Source organism: Muntiacus reevesi, chromosome 7 (genome assembly GCF_963930625.1).
Source record: "Muntiacus reevesi chromosome 7, mMunRee1.1, whole genome shotgun sequence".
NCBI classification, from domain to species: Eukaryota; Metazoa; Chordata; class Mammalia; order Artiodactyla; family Cervidae; genus Muntiacus; species Muntiacus reevesi.
The window spans coordinates 17,006,035-17,028,096 of record NC_089255.1 but is presented as its reverse complement, the minus strand read 5'-3'; the positions used below and the strand labels follow the sequence as shown (position 1 = coordinate 17,028,096).

The 22,062-nt window shown below is 47.7% G+C and overlaps 1 long non-coding RNA gene across 1 annotated transcript in view; it reads left to right on the top strand.

Annotated features, from left to right (window-relative positions):
- Positions 1 to 21,765, top strand: part of LOC136172017 (uncharacterized) — a 136,927-nt gene extending 115,162 nt beyond the window's left edge. Inside the window, exon 3 of the long non-coding RNA XR_010663952.1 lies at positions 21,701 to 21,765. This is a non-coding gene — a long non-coding RNA (uncharacterized lncRNA). The remainder of the gene's footprint in view (positions 1 to 21,700) is intronic.
- The last annotated feature ends 297 nt before the right edge of the window (positions 21,766 to 22,062 follow it).

The window sequence follows — 22,062 nt, the reverse complement described above, 5'->3', positions numbered from 1 at the left end:
CCTTGGAATGTCCTTGGTCCACCTGGCTCCTGGATGGGTCAGCATCCCTCGAGACCACTGGGCACTGGCAGTGCTTCATCACCCTCCACTGATGCCCACTAGTAGGCAGACGGCTGTTCTTTTGCTCTCCCACAGGCTTCACTAATGAATAATGAAGAAGCCCTCAGACCCCAGCCCGCTCCCTCCTGGCTCCAAGCTTCTGATATATTTGATCTTAGATGGCATAATTTTTCACCTAAATGTGAATGTATTTGCGAATTGATAGAAAATAGTTCTCGCTCTGGTGATATAATGTAGGGCTGCCTCATCCTGGCCGCTATTTTGATTGTGACTTAAATGGATGAGGCCATCAATAATTATTTTATTGAACAGGCACATAAAAAATGATGCTGATGATGCTGGGCCAGAGTAATTTCCCTGACAAAGCCGGCAGCTGCGTGGTGGGCAGCCTACCTTTGCAGTGTTGAGCTTGCTGAGAGATGCTATAGGGGCTGTTTCCTCATCCACTGGTCCCCTTCTCTGGGCTTTCCTGGGAGCCCTGGTTGGCGGGTTGGAGGAGTAAGGGCTGACCTTCAGACAGCCGGGGAAAGGGAGCAAGTCAGGCCCTTTCCACGGTGCCATGGACTTCCCACCACCCTCCCTGCATCATCTCACTCCTCACCCAATGCAGAAGGAGTGAGGAGTGAGATGGTGCAAGGTGACACCCTTTTGAGGCAGGAGGAGAGTGAGCCTCTGAGGGATTTAAGGGCTTTAGCTCCACACCCGCCCCCCACCAGCTATGGCACCTCCCAACTCCTAAGGAGGGAATCATCCAGAGGTAGCACGTCAATGAAACCTCTTTCCCTTGCAGCTCCACTCTCTCCAGTTGGTTTTGGAGAGCAGGGTCATAAGCTCCCCCAGGAAAGCAGATTTCCCAAGATGCACCCCTCAGAGGGGAGGGTTACTAGGGTAAAGTCTGCAGGGGGAAAGATGTGGACATGAGCCCCAGAACCCAGGTGCCCTGAGCATCTCCTCTGTCCTGGATGAGCCTGGGCACACTACATCCTCTGCACATGTTCTCAGCACCAGCCTTTACCACCTCTCCTGGGCTGAGCCTGTATTACGTCTTGCAGAATGGCGTCAGAACAGTCTGCAGTCCAGGTGGGGCTCTGCCTGTGTCTGGGACAACACAGGCTTTCCCAAACTTCAGTCTTTTGTACTCCATCACCATTTTTAGCTTTATCCCAGGTGGATCAGCGGTAAAGAATCTGCCTGCCAATGCAAGGAGATGTAAGAGATGTGGGTTCAATCCCTGGGTTGGGAAGATCCCCTGGAGTAGGGAATAGCAACTCATTCCAGTATTCTTGCCTGGAGAATCCCTTGGACAGAGGAGCCTGGTGGGCTACAGTCCATGGGGTCACATGACTGAAGAGTCGGACATGACTGAAGAACTTGAGCACATACCAACACCTGTACTATTGTTTATTTAATACACTTGCTTATACAGGCACATCTTGGAGATATCAAGCCCTTGATTCCAGACTCTTGCAATAAGACAAATATCACAGTAAAGGGAGTCATGTGAGTTTTCAGTTTCCTGGCAGTGCACACAAAAGTTATGTTTACACCATAATGAAATCTATTAAGTGTGTAACAGCATCATGTCTAAATGTGTATATACTTCAAAAAATACTTGAAGGGCTTCCTGGGCAGTCCAGTGGTTAAGGCTCTGAGCTTCCAATGCAGGGGGCATAGGTTCCATTCTTGGTTGGGAAATTAACATCCTACATGTCACCATGGTTAGACCAAAAAGCCCAAATAAACAGTTAAAAAAAAAAAAAAGAATAAAAAGTACTTGATTGTGGGAGACTCTGCAGAACAAGCACCAAGACTCACTTCCAGCATCCTTTGTGCAGTAGTCTTGCGGTGACTTGGTGTGTGGGGTCAAGGGGCAGGGCGGAGGGGCTAGGACCAGGCACCACGCAGGGGGCTGAATCCAAGGGTGCTGAGGGGCCAAAGCCATGGTCTCCTGTGCTTGTGGGCCAGGACTCCCTGGAGGAGTGGCCGGATGGTAGACTCAGGCTGCCACAGCCTGGAGTGGCAAGTCTAGGACGCCTGCAGACACCGGCATGTTCTCCTGGCGAACCCACACCCTCTTCATCCTCACCAGTGTGCTGGACCACAGGACTCTGCTGGAAGAGATGCCACCAGACACAGACTGCAACATCAAGAGAGGTACTGTGGCCAATATTTTGGTTTTCTTAGGATTTGGCATCACACAAGCTAAAGGTGGTCCAGTTTCCAGACCTCGTCTAGCTTACTGGAGGCTTGGCTCTGCATTTGTGTGGTCTATGAGCTGTTTCTCCTCTTCATTCTCCAGACACCACCGTCAGCCTCAGAACCATTCCACTGCCCTCTACCTCCCTGGGTGCCTGCCTGCTCCAGGCCCTAACCCCGGCAACCGCCATCTGTTCTCCTTGCAACGTCAGGGTTCTGTCTCTTGGAGAATCTCCTGTGAATGGAGTAGTACAGTGCATGAACTTGGATGCCTCTGCAATTCATCCGAGCTCTGTGATGCCAATGCCTGCTCCCTTTCTATCGTGGGTGGCGTTCCTGTGGATGTACCGCCAACTGTCCGTTGACAGTGTTGAAAGACATAGGTGTTGTGTCTCGTTTGGGGCGAATATTTGTGGAGCTGTTCTGAGCCTTCTGGTAGAAGCTGTTGTATGGAGCTGAACTTTCATTTCTTGAGGGTAAATATCGCGGAGGGATTGACGCGTCATGCCAAGCGTCTGTCCCCCTTTCTGAGGCGCTGCCGTCTGCGTCCCGGAGTGGCTGTTGTCCCGCCAGCTCTCTTTCAGAGCTCATGCCATCTCTCATCCCTGTTAGTACTTGCTGTTGTCAGAATATTTTATCTTAACCAGTGTCTTATCATGAGTTCGATTGCATTTCTAGAATGGTTCATGATGTTGTGATCAACTTCTTGTGCATTTAAGAGCCATGAAACCAACATCCTCTTTGGTGAAGTGGGGTGTTTTTCTTTTCTTTTTTACACTTAAAAAAACCAGTTGGCTTGTTTTTGTATTGTTGAGTTATGACAACTTTTTATATGGTCCTGGCGCTAAGCCCTTTGTTGGATACGATTAGCAAATTCCTTCTCTAGGTCTGTAGCTGGTCCTTCGTTCTTTAGTGGCCCCACTGTTATATCCTTTTCTGTGTGTGCTTTTGATGTTATGTCTAAGATTTCTTTGTCTAACATCAGTTTCTTTCTCCTATATTTTTTTCTAAAACCTGCATGGTTTTATAGTTTACATTTAGATCACTCATTCATGTTGAGTTTTTTTTTTTTTTTACATTTTATTTTGGAATAGTTATTGATTCACAAGAAATTGTACAGGTAGGTTTTGAGTTCCTTCTCCCAGTTCCCCGATATTTTGCATAAATGTAAGACAGTATTACACCTCAAACTAAACAGCATAGTTGATTTATAATCAACTATATTTCAATTTTAAAAATATATGTAGAGCAATATAAAACTAGAAAATGGATACCGATGCGTCCACAGAGCTTATCACAGTTCAGCTTTACACGCATGTGTGCATATACATGTGTATATAGAATTCTATGCAGTTTTTTAAGTTTTATTGCAGTGCATTTGATTAAAAGTTTTTAAAATTATAATAAAAAAATAACATAAAATTCACCATCTTAACCACTTTTAAGTGCACGCAGCTCAGTGGCACGAAGCACATTCACATAATGTGTTATCTTCCCCACCACCCACCCCTAGAACGTGTCCATCTGCCCAAACTGACACTGTCCCCATTAAATACGAACTCCCCAGCCCCATCCCGCAGCCCCTGGCACCCACTGTCCTTACTACCCGTCCCTGTGAATCTGATTCCTCTAGGAACCTCATGTGAATGGCATCAGATAGTGTTTGCCCTTCTGTGACTAGGTTTTTTCACTGAGCATAGGGTCCCCAGTGTTCATCCACGTTGCAGCCTGTCAGAATTCCCTTCCTTTTTAAGGCTGAGTAATGACCCACCGTGTGAATGGCCCACACTTTGTGCATCCATTCATCATGGAGACGCCCTCGGGTTGTTTCTACCTTTTGGTGACTGTGAGCAATGCTACCGTGAACACAGGTGTGCAAGTATCTGTTCCAGTCCCCACTTTCCTCCCTTTGAGGATACACCTGGAGTTACTGAATCATTCTGCTTCACCTTTAGAGGAGCTGCCAGACTGTCTCCACAACAGCTGTACTCATTTCACATCCCCACCGACAGCATACACGGTTCCAGTTTCTTCACCTTCTCCATATTCTCTCCAGCACTGGTTATTTTACCATTTTTTCATTTTGGTATGAAGTGGTAAAGTGGCATTGCATGTGGTTTTGATTTGCATTTCCTTGTTGCTAGTGATGCAGAGGATCTTTGCGTGTGCATGTTGGACATTTGTATGTCTTCTTGAGAGATCAGCTTTTGTTCTGATTGATTATTTTGTCATCCATAACTGGGAGCAGGGACTCCATGGGGAGAAGATCCCAGAAATCTTAGTGTCCCTGACTCCAGCCTGAAATCCCTGCTGGCCTCTAGTTTCATTCCCCTGGGGAGGGGGCTTATCAGGCCTCCTGACTCTCCCCACCCCCTGACAGGCTCACTCCTTCCTCCATTCTCTGCAGACCTCTTTTCCCAGGAGGCCTCGCCTCAAAAAGCAGAAACAGCCCAGACTGGGACCGCATGCTGAGCTAGAAGTTGCTGACCCGAGTGGACATTTGCTTGGGCGTGACCAAATGCTTGCATCCTGAATGATTTTCACAGAGACCAGTGGGCTGCCTGAGGCCCCTGGTTCCTCTAGAACATGAGTTAAAGTCCAGGGCCTGCAGGGGCACACAGGCAGGACAGGAGGGAGGGGTCAGGGCTGTGGCCTACAGGAGGGCACATTCTCATCTGAAGGCACAGGGTTTGAATGAAAGAAACAAAACCTGATTGGGCTAAAGAAGACACTTGGGTGGGCTGCACTCAGCCTAGTCCAGAGTCACCTTCTGGTTACTTCCCAATTATGGCTCCTTTTCCCGCTTCTCCTGTCTTTGCCCATCTTTCTTCCCCCGTTCTCCCCCTCTTTTCTTTCTCTCATGGCCCTTCTCTTTCTCTCCATCTATTTTCCTCTCTCTCCCTCTTGCTGTCCTTTCTTGCTTCTCTACTGCCCTCTGCTCTCTCCTCTGGGGAGCCAGCCAGCTCCCTAGGGCCACTGTCCCTGGTAATCATGATGGTCCCACAGGGGACCAGTAACTGCCAGGATCTGCTATCCCATTCAGGGCAAAAGTGGCAGTGTCAGAGCCATGTCACCATCCTCAAGCCTCTGCCTTGGGTTTCCTGCTTCTCCAAGGGCAGGAGCACTGGGATGGGGGCATCTATAGAAGCACAGAGCCCTGGGCCCAAGGGAGGTGGATGAGAGCATCCCGGGGTGGTGCCTGGGAGAGGGGCAGGGCCCTGTTCTAAGAACTTGTGCACACGCTGATGATTTCATCCTCACTACAGCCCTAGGAGATAGATCCTATCATCATTCCCAGTTTTCACATGCAGGAACTAAAGGGTATAGAGAGATGAGATGACTTGCGCAAGGTCACACAGCCAGCACTGGGCCCAGCTGGCACCTGAATCCAGGTGTGTTGACTCCAAAACACATGCTCCTAACCTCCATGCTTCTCTACCCCTCTCATTCTGATTCTCCGAACCAGCAGGAAGAGTTGGGGCCACAAACGCTCCTTCACCCACCCCACCCCAGAAAAGGACACATCAGTCAGCAGGAACATCAGTGTCCAGGGCTGGAGAAGCAGGGTTCTGCCCTCTGTCCAAGGGTAAAGCCCTGTCCACAGAGGATGAGACTTTCAGACCTGGTGTTTCCTGAATTTGTTAGATGTTTCTCAATAGGAAATATAAGGTTTGACAACCCAGGGTGTCTGAAGACTGGAGGGGCCAGAGAGGAGATGTTTTGCAGAGCTGATGTTCTCAGACTGGGGACCACAGTGGAATCTCCTGGAGGAGATTAAAACAAGAGCTGGACTCACTCCCTGCCCCACCAGAGTTTGGGGGTCCCCAAGGAGGGACAGAGTTTGAGAATTTGCATTTCTAACAGATTCTTAGGTGGCGACACTGTGGCTGGTTTGGGAACCCCACTTTGAGATCCGTTGCCTCAGAGAAAGAGGAAGCGAGGTCACCAGAGACAGACATTTCCGTCTTCACTGGAGACCGAAGCAGACAGGGGAAGTCGGGGGTCCCTACCGGCGCCTGGCAGTGCTGACACACCCCGCCCTTTGTTTCAGGTCCCCAGCCATGGGGAATAGCACTCATTTAAGCAGGGCCCGCGCCATGTGGAAAGCACCTCTGTACAGATCTATCAGGTTTTTATTAACCGTTATACTGTCAGAGTTTCAAAATCAATCAAAGTGTTGCCCTCCGGAGACTCACTGGGTTTTGAGGGCTGGACTACACGCAGCATGAGGTGGAGAGGGGGGAGGTCAACCTGCACTTGGGGTGGCTGAGAACAGGCAGTGGTGACTGGGTCCTTCCCCGGCTGCGTGAAGGGTGGCGTTGCCCTGTCTCTGAACCAGAGCTTCAAGCCCAGACCAGAACTAACTGCACCTACTTGTTGATCTTTGAACCAAAGCCAAATATGAATTTCTCTTACGAGCCACTTTTCAAAGCTATGTTCAAAACAAAACAGAGAGGGGGAATGAAAGACCCTTAGCAAACCAGTTTGAATCGGAAGGGAATCTCTAACTCCCCGAACTGTTAAGCTAAAACAAACCTGGGACATCAAAAGCCTTTAAACCTGACGTTAGTCAATATTTCTGTTGGTCTGGCTCCCTGGCTCAGCAGAAGCCAAACCTTGTGTGACTCTCTGAGCTCAGAGGAGAGCTAGGGTCTTTTATTGACTGAGCCCTTCCAGGGAAGCCCTGTCCTGTGTTCCGCAGTGAGGGAGGCTGCACTCCGCCCCCCCCCCCCCCCAACCCCATCTCCCTACCTAACGTGGGAGGCACACCTGCTCTGGTCCGTTTCCTCGGTACTGAGGATGGGAACACAGCCCTGGCCTGCAGTTAAGTCGTGGGGGTCTCAGCATCTCTGATCCCTGCAGAGGCACCATAGGCGTTTCCTGCAGAGACTCTGAACTGCACCCTGCTTCCCCCCACAGAGGGAAGGAAAAAGGTTGCTCCAAATCTGGGGGCAGAGTCAGAGGACCAGGGGACTTCCACTGCCTTCACAGGCCTGCAGGGCGCCAGCCACGCCTAAGAACACGTGTGAAGGAGGGAGGGAAGGGGGTGAGAAAAGCAGGTGGACGGGGAAGTACAGGACCGACTGTGTGATTTCTGACACCTTGTCCCCTGCCAGGCCACCTAACTCTGGTGTCTACTGTTTCCTGACACTTGAGTGTCACCAAAATGCACCCGCCTGGCTTGAAAGCTGCATCTGCTTGAGCCCTGCTCCTTGTAGCCATCCTTGTTCAAATGTGGTCTCTCTCCCTTTCCCCCACCCTTTCTCCCCCCTCGCCTTCTTCTTTTTTTATCTTTTTTCTGTTTCCCTTTTCCTTTCACGTGCACCTGTGTCCACCTGCCTGTCTCCTGAGAAGCCTCTGCTCAAAGGTGGAATGGACCCTCGACTTCCATGTTGATTAGGAAGTGCTGCTGAGGAATATTATTTAGCCATAAAAAGGAATGAAGCAGACATATGCTACATCATGGATGAACCTCAGAAACCTGATGCTAAGTGAAAGAAGCCAGGCATAAAGGGTCATATATTGTATAATTCCATCTAGATGAACTGTCCAAAAAAGGCAAGGCTGTAGAGACAGAAAGTGATTGCCAGAGACTGGGCGGGGGGGATGGAGGAGGAAATGGGGAGGGACTGCTTAATTGGGGTTTCCTTTGGAGCTGATGAAAATGTTCTGGGATTGGAGAGAGGTGATGGTTGCACAACTCTGGGGTTGCGGTTAACACACTGATTTGCACATTTACGATAGCAGGAGAATCCAGTTGCTCTTTTCCAGGCCTTGCTTTGACCCTTTGGGTCCTGGAGGGTTTGCAGCCTCGGAGTTTGTGAAAGAGGTTACTGTGTGTGATGGTCAGAGCACTGGCCAGCCTACAGGCTTCTAAACCATGCCCTGCCATGTCTAGTTGTGTGACCTTAAGCAAGCCTCTTAACCTCTCTGTTTCTCTCTTTCCTCATCTGCAAAGCTGGGAAGATAATAATTTTTAAAATAATTACTATAAAATGTCCTCATAAGGTTATTGTAGAGTTATGTGCTTAAATGTAGTCAGCCCTCAATGCATGTTAGCTCTTATTATCACCTTATGAATGTGCAAAGTTTCTGGGTAGGAGATTCTGCCACTAGCCTGTCTGCCAGGGTCTCAGTGTAAAAAGAGAATCAGTTAGCATAGCTTTTAGGCCCTCTCCAGCCCTAACTCCAGAATAACTGGAGCCAATATCCCTGGTGTACAAGAGAAAAAGCAAAAGATGAAATAGCTAGAACATGCTGGGACAGACCACATCAACGGTTGCATTTAATCATCCCAATAACAGTGAGAGAATTTTCTCCCTTTCATGGCTAAGGATTAGTATTTTTATCTCTTTCTTTAGTCACATTAGTATTTTTTGTTCAGTGGTTAGATAAATGTATCGGAGGATACATTTCCATTTCATTTTTATTTTGTAAAAAGGGCATTGCTCCTGGATCTGGGTTCCTGTGTCTCTGCAAGAAAAGATTCCTGAGGTGCTCAGAATGGTCTTCCAGTGGGATTAGGATACAGTAACACAGAGAGTAGAACTAAAACCCACTTCCTAACCCAAGACTAAGGCAAAACAAGTTCAATGATTTTTTTCCCCTTGTTCCAAATCAATGGGAGTTGATATGGAGTCAGGCCCCTGGGGACCACCTAGGACAACTGTGAGCCCCTAGTGATCAGCTGGAGAAACAGGTTTGCCACAGAGCCCTCATTCATTTCTCAAAGCCATATTATCGAGTATAAAAGAAGGCAGGACTTAGGAAGCAAAGACCGTGGTCATAGCAAGGTTGAGATGGAAGGAAAAGGAAACAAACAGATACATACTTTGCTTAGACTTCAGATCAGACACTGCACTGGGTGTTTCCACATGTAGGAAACAGTGCAGGAGAAAAGGCAGAGTGATAAACAGAAGATGGACCCAAACCTCGGCTGGATCATAAATCAGTAAAGGGCTCATGGAACAGGCATAACCCCGACGGGTTGACAGATGGTTCCATTTGACCGAGAGGGAGGTCACTGGTGGCCTTCAAGTTCTCTCCTGGGCCCTGAAACTGTCAACACGAGAGTGTAAGCAGCTGGATGGAGGCAGACACAGGAAGAGGCTGGGCACACAGCTGGAAGGGACAGTGACGACCCAGGTGTTTCAGAGCCACTCTGCACTCTCAGACGAGATGGGACTTGATCAAAGTCACACCACTGGCAGGTGGCAGAGCCAGCCCCAGGGCTATCTTTTCCACTGGCCCGTGCAGCCCAACTTAGGATTCATGTGATGCTGTAGGCCTTGCCAGCGGCCACTCTAGCAGGACAGAGCATAACAGGGATGAATGTGACACCTTCCATTTCAGGTTCAGAAAAATCAATCGCCTAAGTACAGGATGCAGGAAGTTGGCTTGCAGCCGTCTTATGTAAAAGACCTGGGCTGGGGTGACGAGGGGGATGGGGTGGCTTCTGTTGACCACAAGATCAATAGAAGCCTGTGGCGTGATCCAGCTGCCCACAGAGAAGTCTGCCTCTTACATGGACAGCCTGGGCAGAGGCAATGCACCCAGAGCCTGGGGACTGATGACCTGACAGTCCTCTGTGCTTGTGGGCCGCTTTCTGAGATGTGTTTATTTCGAGGTGTCACAGATTAAAGGACATATCAGGGTTGGCAGACTACAGAGAGGAGAGGGGCTGAGCTGGTGAAGGGCCTGGGGAACCTGTCAAAGACCTTATTGAAGAAGATGAAGACCCTTAGCTGGGGAAAAAAAGGGGTGGGGGAGAAAAGTAAAGGCCATGAGCCAGGCCTTCCATTTACAAGGAGGTTGTCATGGGGTAAAGATCGTCGGGGTGACCCCAGAGGACAGAACTGGGACTTCAAGTAGCAGGGGGTGTGCTGTGGTTACCAGCTGTGTCCTTGGAATGTCAGGAGGTCAACAGGTGTCCCCTAAAAAAAGGGGCCAGAGTCAAATAAGTGTAGAAAATGTATACATGTTCTATCAACACCCCTCTTGGTGAATCAAAGGCATCTTAGCATTTAGACATATAGATATATGTCTGATATATCACATGGGACAAATCTAAAGGTATAAAAGGATTGGATTGTCCTTTGCCTGAGTCCCCAGGAGCAGAGTGGGGAACAGAGGACTTCCAGGCTCTTAATCAGGAACTGCGATCCTGGGACATGGTGCACAGGGGCAAAAACGTCCAGACTAAAGTGTGTAGCTAGGATTGGAATTGCTGGCTCTTGTGTAGTTGCATTTTTAGGGAACAAAAAAGTGCAACTTCACCCATTTAAAAAACGAGTTGCTGATCTTTTTATTGATTGTTGGGGCTCTTTAAGTGTGGGAGAAATTACACTTTGTGATTTGGACATATAAGCGTTTAAATTTTCAGAAGAGTCCCACAGTAAATGCAACCTGTATCACTAAGTGCTTCCCTACCTAAATGGACCATAAGCCCTTTTTCTTCCTTGACAATCTCAGAGGACTAGCTTGGGCAAGGCTGGTGTAAGGCAGCGGGCATCTGGACCTGGTCATCAAGATGCAGACATCTGGGCAACTGTCAACAGTATGACAAGGCCCCTCTCCTCTGCCCAGGGGACCTTGACGCTCTCAGGGGCTGAGCCTTGCGAGAAGCCTTCTTTGCGGGCATCTCTTTTATAATTTAAGGGACCCATTCTTATCGTGCATCCATCAGTGTCGGGCCTTGTGTGAGCCTGTCCCATCCATCTATCCATTCCCAAAACTCTATAAGCAAGACTCAAGCAGAGAGTTTTCTCAAAGGGAAACAAACTGCTACCTGATTTCAAAGCAGTTACATAACGTCCCAGTGGACTTGTTTAGAACCGACATCCAAGACCCAACCCCCAGGAAATGAGACACAGGCCTTGTCCCTCTCAGGTCAGTTCTTGTCTGTTTCTGTCCTCCAGCTCGTGGCCTGTGGGACCTGGTGAGCTGGTTATTTTGACACCCATCTGCTGGCTGTCTCAGTTCTGGGGTGGCTGGTTTGCGCCTTTCCCCTTGGGTTCCTGGCACTTGGCAAACAATCAGTGACCAGGTCAGTGCTGGTGGTGATAGTGAACGTGTAGTGAGTATTTGCTTTCTGCCATAAGGGTTCCCATCTGTTAAGTGAAGAACTAAAGAGCCTCTTGATGAAAGTGAAAGAGGAGAGTGAAAAAATTGGCTTAAAACTCAACATTCAGAAAACTAAGATCATGGCATCCGGTCCCATCACTTCATGGCAAATAGATGGGGAAACAATGGAAACAGTGACAGACTATTTTTGGGGCTCCATAATCACTGCAGATGGTGACTGCAGCCATGAAATTAAAAGATACTTGCTCCTTGGAAGAAAAGCTATGACCAACCTAGACAGCATAGTAAAAAGCAGAGACATTATTTTGCCAACAAGGGTCCATCTAGTCAAAGCTATGGTTTTTCCAGTAGTCATGTATGGATGTGAGAGTTGAACTATAAAGAAAGCTGAACACTGAAGAATTGATGCTTTTGAACTGTGGTGTTGGAGAAGGCTCTTGAGAGTCCCTTGTACTGCAAGGAGATCCAACCAGTCCATCCTAAAGGAAATCAGTCCTGAATATTCATTGGAAGGACTGATGCTGAAGCTGAAACTCCAATACTTTGGCCACCTGATGTGAAGAACTGACTTTTAAGGGTCATTTGAAAAGACCCTGATACTGGGAAAGATTGAAGGCTAGAGGAAAAGGGGACAACAAGGATGAGTTGGTTGGATGGCATCACTGACTTGATGGACAGGAGGTTGAGTAAATTCCGGGAGTTGATGATAGACAGGGAAGCCTGGTGTGCTGCAGTCCATGGGGTCACAGTCAGACATGACTGAGCAACTGAACAGAACTGATTGAGTACCCACCATAGACCGGCTCTGTGCTAAGGACTTTCCAAGGATCCCATTTCACTGTTCATAGCAACTCTTTGTAGGTGCTATTACCACCATCCCCATTTTGCAGATGAAGAAATTGAGGCCAAGGGAATTTTGATCATTTGTCTAAGGTCACATAGCCCCTGTGTGGTGGAGACCTAATTTGAACTCTGAAGCCAGGGCTCTTACCTGCCTTGTACTTCACGCCTGATGGATGAGCCAGGAGGTCCCAGCCTACCAGATGCCACATACAGAGGAACTGCCTCTCTGTGTCAATGCAGGAGCCCAGGAAGCTTTAACTCAACACTGCAGGGAAGCCTGTGGGACCAGGCAGCCCCGGGTTGGGGAGGACCCCGGTCTCATCTTCTACCTCTTCCCTGCTCCCCTGATGCCAGTTGGGGTCACAGGCAGCCCAGGGCCTCCTCAGGTCCCAGCGAGGAAACAGCTCTGTCCTGGTTTGCAGCATTGGCAATTGCTCTGGGCAAGCTGCAAGCAAACAGCTGTGACTTCAGTCCCCACGCTCCCCCGCCCCCATTACCTGTGTCAACACTTTTATTTTTAAAGCGGCAGAGCCACGGTGGGGGCTGGGGGTGGCCGATGAGGAGGGAGGGAGCCGGGGCCTTATCAGCACTGGGGTCCTTGCATATGTAACACCGTCATATAATTAACAGTGAAGATCATTTACATTGTCGCTTAGCTAATTTTCATAATGTTTTCTTTATTATCAGAGGAAGAAATTAACCCAAGAATTTATTTACATAGCAGCCTCAAACAGTAACAGCTTGCTAATTGCCTGTTAGGTGATTAATAAGCTTACAGCAGATGCTAATGCGTCGTGGGCTCCCCGTTTCAAAGGTGCTCTTGCTGCACGCTTGTGTTTTTGGCAGCTTAATTAGTGCAATAATTATGTACTTGTTGCTCCTTCTTTCGAGCAAATACTGTCAAATGCTTAAAAGATTAAAGTGAATTATATCCTGAGAACTCACAGTGCTTAAGGATGCCCGTTCTTGCTAACTTCTCTGCTGGTTCAAAAATAGATGAGAATAAATGAGAGGGGTTCTAAACTGTCAGTGGGGAGACCTGTGGACCTGAGTCAGTTGCATTATGGTCCTGGCCTTGCCCCTTGAACCCTGCCTCAGTTTCCCATCTGTAAAAGGAAGGACACATCATTGGCTGGGGTGGAGGGAGGGGAAACTAGCATCTGATAGATGCAAGCAGCTAGATGCGTTGGGTAGCTCTTAGTTTGGTCCTGATTAGAACAAATCAATTGTAAAAAGGCTTTTTTGGGGGATTTCCCTGGCAGTCCAGTGGTTAAGACTTCACGTTCCAAGACTCCAGGTATGGTCCCTGGTTGGGGAGCTAAGATTGGGACCAAAAATGCCAAAATGTTAAAAAAAAAAAGAAAAAAAACAGGAGCAATATTGTAATAAATTCAATAAAGACTTTAAAAAGGGTCCACATCCAAAACATCTTTTTTTAAAAAAGGCATCTTTGAGCTAATTGGAGAAGGTTGCAATAGATGACCTCCAGAGGTCAATGTTGACTTTCATAGGTGAAACAGTGGCATAATGGTTATGTGAAAGAAAAATAGTCTTGTCCGTTAGATAAGCATACTGAAGTGTTTAGTGCTGAAATACGATGTCCATAATGTGCTTTAAAATATTCCAGCCCCCTCCTGAATATAGTAGGTCTATAGATTAAATAAGATTACAAAATGTGGATCCACACCCACTGGATGGTGGGTACACTTGGGAACAATATAATTGCTTTCTCTACTTTTGTACATGTTTGAAAATGTGCGTACTAGGCAAAGTTAAAACATAGGGAGGGGGTGGGGATGCTATTCAGACATGGGCTTTAGAATCCAACTATCTCCATTCAAGTCCAGCTCGACCAGGTGCTAGGTGTGTGGCCTTGGACCAGAACCTATCCTTCCTGTGCCTCAGTTTCCTCATCTGTGATATGGGGATATACTTGTTGCTAGTATTTATCCAGACAATGCATAGCAGGTACCTGGGAAGCTTCTTTTTTTCATTCTTCTTATGATGCTGCAGCCCCACCTGAGTCACTCAGGACCAAGCCTAGCACCTCAGTCTCTCCAAGGCTGGAAATCACAATGCTGGGGCTTAGCCCTCTTTACCTCAGTTCTGCTTCTAGCCAGACTCCTGGGCGCCTCTGTCCTGGGGTGGTGGGATGCTGAACTTGCCCTGTGGCTAATTGTCTGAATTTCAGCTGGTGCTGATATTTTCATCCCCTCCCAGCCCCAGAAGCTGCACCTTACCTGTGGTACCTGCCCCTGCATCCCTGTCCTACATGTTGAGGCTCGGGTGATATAAGGCTCCAACGTCCCAGAGTCATTCCCATTTTCCTGGTGGGGACCTGCCTACTGCTGATATGTCTTGGGCAGGCCATTAACACCCTGTGTGCCTTGGGTCTGGCCTCAGTTTCTCCATTTGTAAAATGAGGTGTTGGAGACATTCTCTAAATACCCAGCAATGACTGTAGAACATACGGAGTCTCTGCCATCCCAGTGCCCTGAATAGTCCTTGACCCAGAGCAGGAGCTCAGTAAAGGTTTGGATAGTGATTGGATGAATGAACAAATTGATGAGAGATGCCAGCCTCCCTCCCTGTCCCTGCACTGGACTACGGTGTACTCCGTAGCCCCCCACTCAATAGTCCAGATCCACTCCCCAAACGCCTCTTAAATACCACCTGAGGGGCGACTGCCCAGAGTCTGAGCCTCAGCAAGTTTGGTCCAGCCTCAAAGGTGAATTTAATCACAGCATCACACTCACTGCCCTCTGCCCCCATCCAGTCCCCGTGCCCACCCAGATCTGAGTGAACCCTCTGACAAAGTATCTGCAGCTCTCTGAGGCTAAAGAAGCAAGATTTTGCATGACGTGGGGGAAGAAGCCAGGGAGACCCAGGGAGCCTCTACACTGTTACCCAGTACGTGAGTTAAGTTCAGCCCCTCCTCCAGGAAGCCCCCAGTGGTTTCCCGGGGCCTACCCAGGCCCTGGTGTCTTCTGCACTTGGACGAGGAAATGTGAGCAGCTTGGCTTGTTTTGTTTTTTCATCACCTGAATGATGTGTAACTGGATTATAAATCGGTGTGAGCAGAAACCACCCTTTCTTTTTTCTGTACTGACCCAGCCCCATCTCAGAGTCGAGCAGAGAGGTCCGCACACCCAAACGTTTCAGAGGAGCAAGGATTCCAGAATCCAGACTTCTTAGACTCTCATTTAGAGAGCAAGAAAGGCCCAGGAAGGTCCAATGAGTTGGGCAAGGCCTGCACAAGTCCTGGCTCTGATCACCCCTGGATCATCCTTCCTTACCCTCCATCCTGCTGCCTGTGTGACTGTGAACTGAGTGGAGTGAGGGTGGCGCTGATCACAGGAGCTGAGGCAGGGAGGCCTTGGCCCATGTGGCCTCCGTCCCAAGGGGCTTCAAGGGCTTAAGTAGAGCCAGATTGAGCCAGACAGTGAGGGGTTTCTGGACAAGAGACTTGCAACACTAAAACTGAAAAAGTCTCATGAAAATCAGAATGAGCTGACCACTTTGCAATGCTGGCTTTCGAGGATGCCTCGGGACCCTTGTCTGGGGTGCTCTCCTGCCTACCTAGCTGTTGGCTGAGTAAGTCCCGGGCATGGGGCAACCGGCTAAGTTGGGCCAAGCAGCTTCTTCCTCTCTAGAATTTGATGCTTGAGTGGAGGGAAAACAACACTGACAGTGAGTTCTTTTAAAGGCAGAGCCCAGAACAAGGAGCAGCCCTGACTGCTGTGGTCTTCAGGGCAGCCCTGGGTATGGTCTTCCTGAGGCCAGGAGCTCAGGTCTCCTTTGATTCTTTGATTCCAGAGTTTCCCAGCAAATCCGGTTTCTGCCTTTCTCACCTCCTTGCATTGATTGGATTCCCCTCCCCTGATACACCCTATCAGCATCTCTCATTTTGGGCACTTCCCAGAGTGCCCCGTTTTCATTCATTCATCTGACTTTTTCGTGATTGCTAGTCTGTGGCTGCAGAGGACAGAGACCTGGTCTGTGTTTTGTTACCACCCATGGCTGGAACATAACACAATGCTTGGCACATAGGAATCAAAACAGCTGTTTTGTGTTTTTATCTCAAGCCCTTACCATGCGCCAATAGAATAGGGGAAGGAGACTAAATGCATGCCTAAATTGGCCAGAGTTCTGTGCAGGCACCCAAGTGAACCTTGAGTAATGAATACTTTTCTTCAAAGGAACAGCTCAGGGCCTCCCTCTGTGTGTTCATTTATTTACTTTTATTTCACATAGTGAATATTAAATGCCAACAATGAGGGAATGTGAAATACAGCCCTTGGCCTACAGCAGTAGTCCTCAAACTTTAGAGCATCAGAGGTGCCTGGAGCCCTTGTTAGAGCACAGATTCCTGGGCCCTGACCTACTGTTTCTGATTCATCAGGATGGGGCGGACCCAGAACAAGTGATTCCTAGTGAGTTGCCAGGTGATGCTCATGCCTCATAGGGATTGGGGATCACTCAGGACCACTGCCCTTTTGGAACTAAAAACCCCTCTGGAGATAGAGTTTTCAAGGAGTTGACATTTACATGCATGACAGAGAACAGAAGTATGTTAGGTTTTGGTCTTCTTGGTATCTATTCCCCATTTTGATAACAACACCCGGATTTCCTTTTGGGCATCTTTACTTTCTGGATCCAACCATCCCTGAAGTCAGTCAAAAAGGCCCAAAAGTTACATGAGTCAATAAATCCCCGTTTGAGCATAGCCCATATTTTGGGGTGGGGGTTTTGACATATAATAGAAAGTTTCCCATTCGATACAAAGTGTGCTAGGAATTTTGAAGTGTGTCATCCTTTTCTGGGTCAGGAAGCTTTACGGATAGTAAGAAAAGTGGGAGGAATCAGCCTTCTAGGTATATAGTTGGGACGCTGGACGATATGGCAGAAATGTGTGATGCGGAAGAGTAAGGTACAGAGGTCATGGCAGAGACCAGTAGGCTGGCCCTCAGGACCCAGTGAGAAGCCTCTAGAAGAGTTGAGCCCGGGAGGAAGGGGGGCACGTCACCACCCGGATGGGTAAGCACCTTGCCTTCTGCAATCTCCTTTTCCAGAAGAGGTCACCCTTGATGCCAAAGGTTCCCAGAGCCTGCTGCTTCCTTGGATTCAGACTTCCTGCCCAGACAGGGCAGCTGGGATGAGGTCATGGCTGGGGAGAGTCTTTTATCCTCTTGCTAAGCTTCTTCTTTCAGTAGCAATTGCTGTCTTGCTTAATCTCAAAATTATCTGATTGTCACAGTCGAGTTTTTCACATTAGGCAGGGAGCCAACAAGTTACTTAACCTATAATTGCCCTTTAATGAAGCCCATCTTCAAAACTGAATTGTCAAAGAGAAACTTGTAAACACACAGCGAGGTCCAAGACCGAGCTGGCCCCAGACGTCGCAGCCAGGCCCTTGACTCCTCTCTGGCGTCAGCCACATTTGTCTGAGTTCTAGGGGCTTTATCGCCTGCTGCCACCCAGAGTAGAGAGGAATCTGGTGCTTGCAACAGTTGGCAGAGCAGGTCAAGGTTTTTAAAAGCAAGCTTAGGGGGCTTGGTTTGAGTGCACGCATTCACATTGGCCGAGTGTCCCCTTCTCCCCAAAGTTAAGACAGGTAAAATCATGGCTGACTTCTTCACTTGAACTTCACAAAACCTATGCGACGTCTGTCTTGGGTGGAACCACACAATGGTAGACGTGAAGCTGGTGGAAGGTCCTTGTGATAGAAAGAGTCGGTGAGGGAGGCTGACATCAGAGAGAAGTGCTTTTCATAGCAGCTGTCTGGGCTGGACCTGCACCGTGTACGGTCAGGTGTCCGCCCTCTGGCAGCTTCCGCCCATCTTAGGACATCAGAAGTGAAGTGCCATTGTCAAGCTTACTCGGTCACTTTATTTTACTTTCATTTTCATCCAGGGCAAACCTAGACAAGGAGAGAAATATTTACAGAACACCTACTATGTGTCTGATATCATGTTAGGCACTTTACATCTCATTTAATTTTCAGACAACACTAGAAGCTAGGTCATATCATCCTTATTTTGTAGATGAAGAATGTGGGACCCAGAGAGTTTAGGTAACTTGAGTGATATCACACAATGTGTGCATATGGGAGGTAGGTTTTGAACTCAGGTTTATTTAATGCCAAGGCCAGTTAATAGTCTTTCAACACCTCAATGGCTCCCTACTCATAATGCTTATAATACTAACCTAAAGTCAATGAGGGGTGCAGGTAAGAAGGGCTGTGGATTCATGAATAAAATACAGTGCTGCCTGGGATTTGCTTAAGAACAGTACAAGATTTCGTTGAGGGAGATAGATAGGAATATAGGTGAAAAGATTGGCTGTGAGATGATAGGTATTAGAACAGTCTCCATAGGGGTCCATTATACAATTTTGTCTGAATTTGAAATTTGCTATCACAAAAAAGTTTTAAAATCACAGCACTTTCTCCAGAAGTCAGTGCCCCTTCCCGGTACCCAAAGCCCATACCAATGTCTGTTACTGCCCTGCACCTACCAGGTCACACTCGAGTCACCTTTGAAATTTTCTGTGTTCTTCCAAGTCTGTGACTCCATGAGGATAAGAGCAGCGTTTATCTTGCTCACCTAAGAAATGGTTTTAGAATGAATATATGAAAATGAATTGAGAGCTTGGGACTGACATGCATGTATACACTATTAGGTGTAAAGTCGATAACTAATGAGAACCTACTGTGTAGCACAGGGAACTCTACTTAATGCTCCGTGGTGACCCTAATGGGAAGGAAATCCAAAAAAGGGGATATGTGTATGTGTATGGTTGATTCACTTTGCTATACAGCAGAAATTAATACAACATTGCAAAACAACTATATTCCAATAAAAATTTTATTAAAAAACGAATCTGGTACACGGTAGGCATACAGCAAACATTGGTCGGTTGAATGAAAAATCCAAAAAAACTCGGCCCTGAAGGCTGGCTGAGTTGTAATGAGCCAAAAGTTCACAGAGAGGGCATACTAGGTGGGGGACAGGGTTGAGCAAAGGCACAGGCAGCCAGCAAGCCAAGTTCAGAGGTGAGGGAAGGAAGAAGTCCAGCCACAGCCAAAATAATAGTCGTCCATGAGGATACATCGCCCATGCAAGCTGGCGTGTCCACTTCTTATTAACTTATATTCCACAGATGTAGCACTGACAGTGTATTTTTTATCTTAGCACCACAGCAGGGTCAGTCCCTGCTGCGGCTGTGAAAAGTGAGGCTCTCAATTCCAGTCTCAGCTCATTAATTGAAGAAAGTTGGCCAGCGTGTGCCGGGCGGAAGGCAGCTCCAAACGGATGTCGACACATTTTTGAGGACTCAAAGCAAACAAAGGAAATCAATTAAGGGGACAGCCTGGGGTTCCAGCTGGGAATCTGAATCCTACTGCCTTTCCTAAGAGTCCCCAGCTAAAGAAAGAAAGATGGTACTGATGAACCCATTTGCAGGGCAGCAGTGGAGACACGGACATAGAGAACAGATTTGTGGACACAGTTGGGGAAGGAGAGGGTGGGACGAATGGAGAGAGCAGCATTGAAACATCTACATGACCATATGTAAAATAGATAGCCAGTGGGGACTGGCTGGATGATGCAGAGCTCAAGTTCGGTGCTCTGTGACAACCTTGAGGGGTAGGATGTGGTGGGAGGTGACAGGGAGCTTCAAGAGGGAAGGGGCGTATATGTACCTATGGCTGATTCATGTTGGTGTATGGCAGAAACCAACACAATATTGTAAAGCAATTATGCTGCAATTAAAAATAAATTTTAAAAAAGCAAGAAGAAAGCATTCATTCACAGGCCACCCTAAAAGTAAGTGCTACGTGGAAACGGAGGCCTGAAAATGCCAGGACAGGAGGCTGGGTGGTTTGGTATAGGGTTGTCCGGTAGGGGCAGAGTTTGCATCCTGAGGCTTCACAGGCTACGTGGTGTTTGGTCTCCTGCCAGCCTTCCTGATGAAAACCACACTCCACAACTGGCTTAGGTTGAAACCTGCCAGACTTAGGATACCTTCAAAGGCCTTGCTTGCACAGATGGACTTATTCCACCAAATGCAGGCTGCATGCATGACGATGACAGCAGCAGTGGAAATGTATGCAGTTCATGTGGTTTACCAGGAGGCTTTTGCATCCCTGAGCTCATCTCACTCTCCCCGCAACTCCAGCACAGAGGGTGGAGTGGAGAGTTCAGAAACTGAACTCCGAGGAGAGGTGTGAAGTTCCCAACGTGGCACGGCGGGGCGGTAGTGGAGCCAAGACGCTTCCCTCTGATTTGCACCTAGGGTCCTTGCTGTGGGCTCTATACTGGAGCTAGGTGAGGGCCCAGGCTCAGCCCTCCCCCCAGTGCTCATGGTCTGCCTGGCACTTGCCATCATGGATGGTCAAATGAGGCTAGGAAGATCCCTGTGTGGTCCTGCTGCCCGCTAGAAATAGTGATGACTCCCATTGTCTCCTGGGAATTTCAAAGATTTCTGCCTTCTGGGCCTGTCCCTACCTATAATTCTTCAAGTTATTCTGTGCCTCTGGAATATTAATTGGCCTGGGAGCACTGAAGCAAGGAAGGCAAAATGAACATAAATGTGTCTGGGATAGTAATTCCTTGTGTCATAGCACTCTGAATTTCTCAAAAGGCCTTCGCATTTGTTGTCTAATATGCAACAAGCAGCAACCCTGTGAGCTGTCTAGGATGATAATGATCATTTTCTTCCTTAAAGAGGAGCGATGGAGGGTGCAGAGAAGTTCTATTTTGGCCTACGTCTCATTGTCTGCCCTTTTCACTTTCTGAAGTTTGAAAATATTAAGCCCATCTTTACCTTTAGTTTTGCTTCCCTGATAGCTCAGTTGGTAAAGAATCTGCCTGCAATGCTGGAGACCCCAGTTCGATTCCTGGGTCGGGAAGATCCACTGGAGAAAAGATAAGCTACCCACTCCAGTATTCTTGGGCTTCCCGGGTGGCTCAGCTGGTAAAGAATCCACCCGCAACGTGGGAGACCTGGGTTCAATCCCTAGGTTGGGAAGATCCCCTGGACAAGGGAAAGGCTGCCCACTCCAGTATTCTGGCCTGGAGAATTTCAAGGACTGTATAGTCAGTCCATCGGGTCTCAAAGACTGAGTGACTTCCACATCTTTAGTTTTAAAATGGGAATCTTGGATTAAAATGGGATTGGGAGGAATTCCTCCCCCAATTTTTGAGAAATTGATTTTATTTTAAAGTAGAAATTATTGCAAAAGTTTAAACACCTTATTTAACATTTTTTGTTTGTTTGTTTGTTTTGCTCCTTTTGTTCTTCAGTCTCATTTCTGAGCTTGGGGAACTTTTTTCCCCTCCTTTGAAGGTTGGTGCAAACGTAATTGAGGTTTTGTGTGGTTAAACTTTGCTGTTTGATATTGGAACATATTCTTAAATAAATATGGCTATGCTATACATAATTTTAGTGTCCATTTCTCAATTTATATATTTTTTCCTAATGACATTACTTGCTGTTTATTTTATGTTTATTTTAGACTATAGCTGAAAAGCAAATTCAAGCAATTTTCTTGTTCAGATTCAAAATGGGTCATAAAGCCACAGAGACAACTCACAACATCAACAACGCATTTGGCCCAGGAACTAATAATGAACGTACAGTACAGCAGTGGTTCAAGAAGTTTTGCAACGGAGATGGGAGCCTCGAAGATGGGGAGCATAGTGGTTAGCCGTTGCAAATTGATAATGACCGACTGAGAGCCATCCTCAGCCATTGACGCTGATCCTCTTAGAGCTGAACTCTTGTTGAGTTCTTTGACAGGAGAAATTGTCAAAGAACTCAACATCAACCATTCTATGGTCATTCAGCATTTGAAGCAAATTGGAAAAGTGAAAAAGC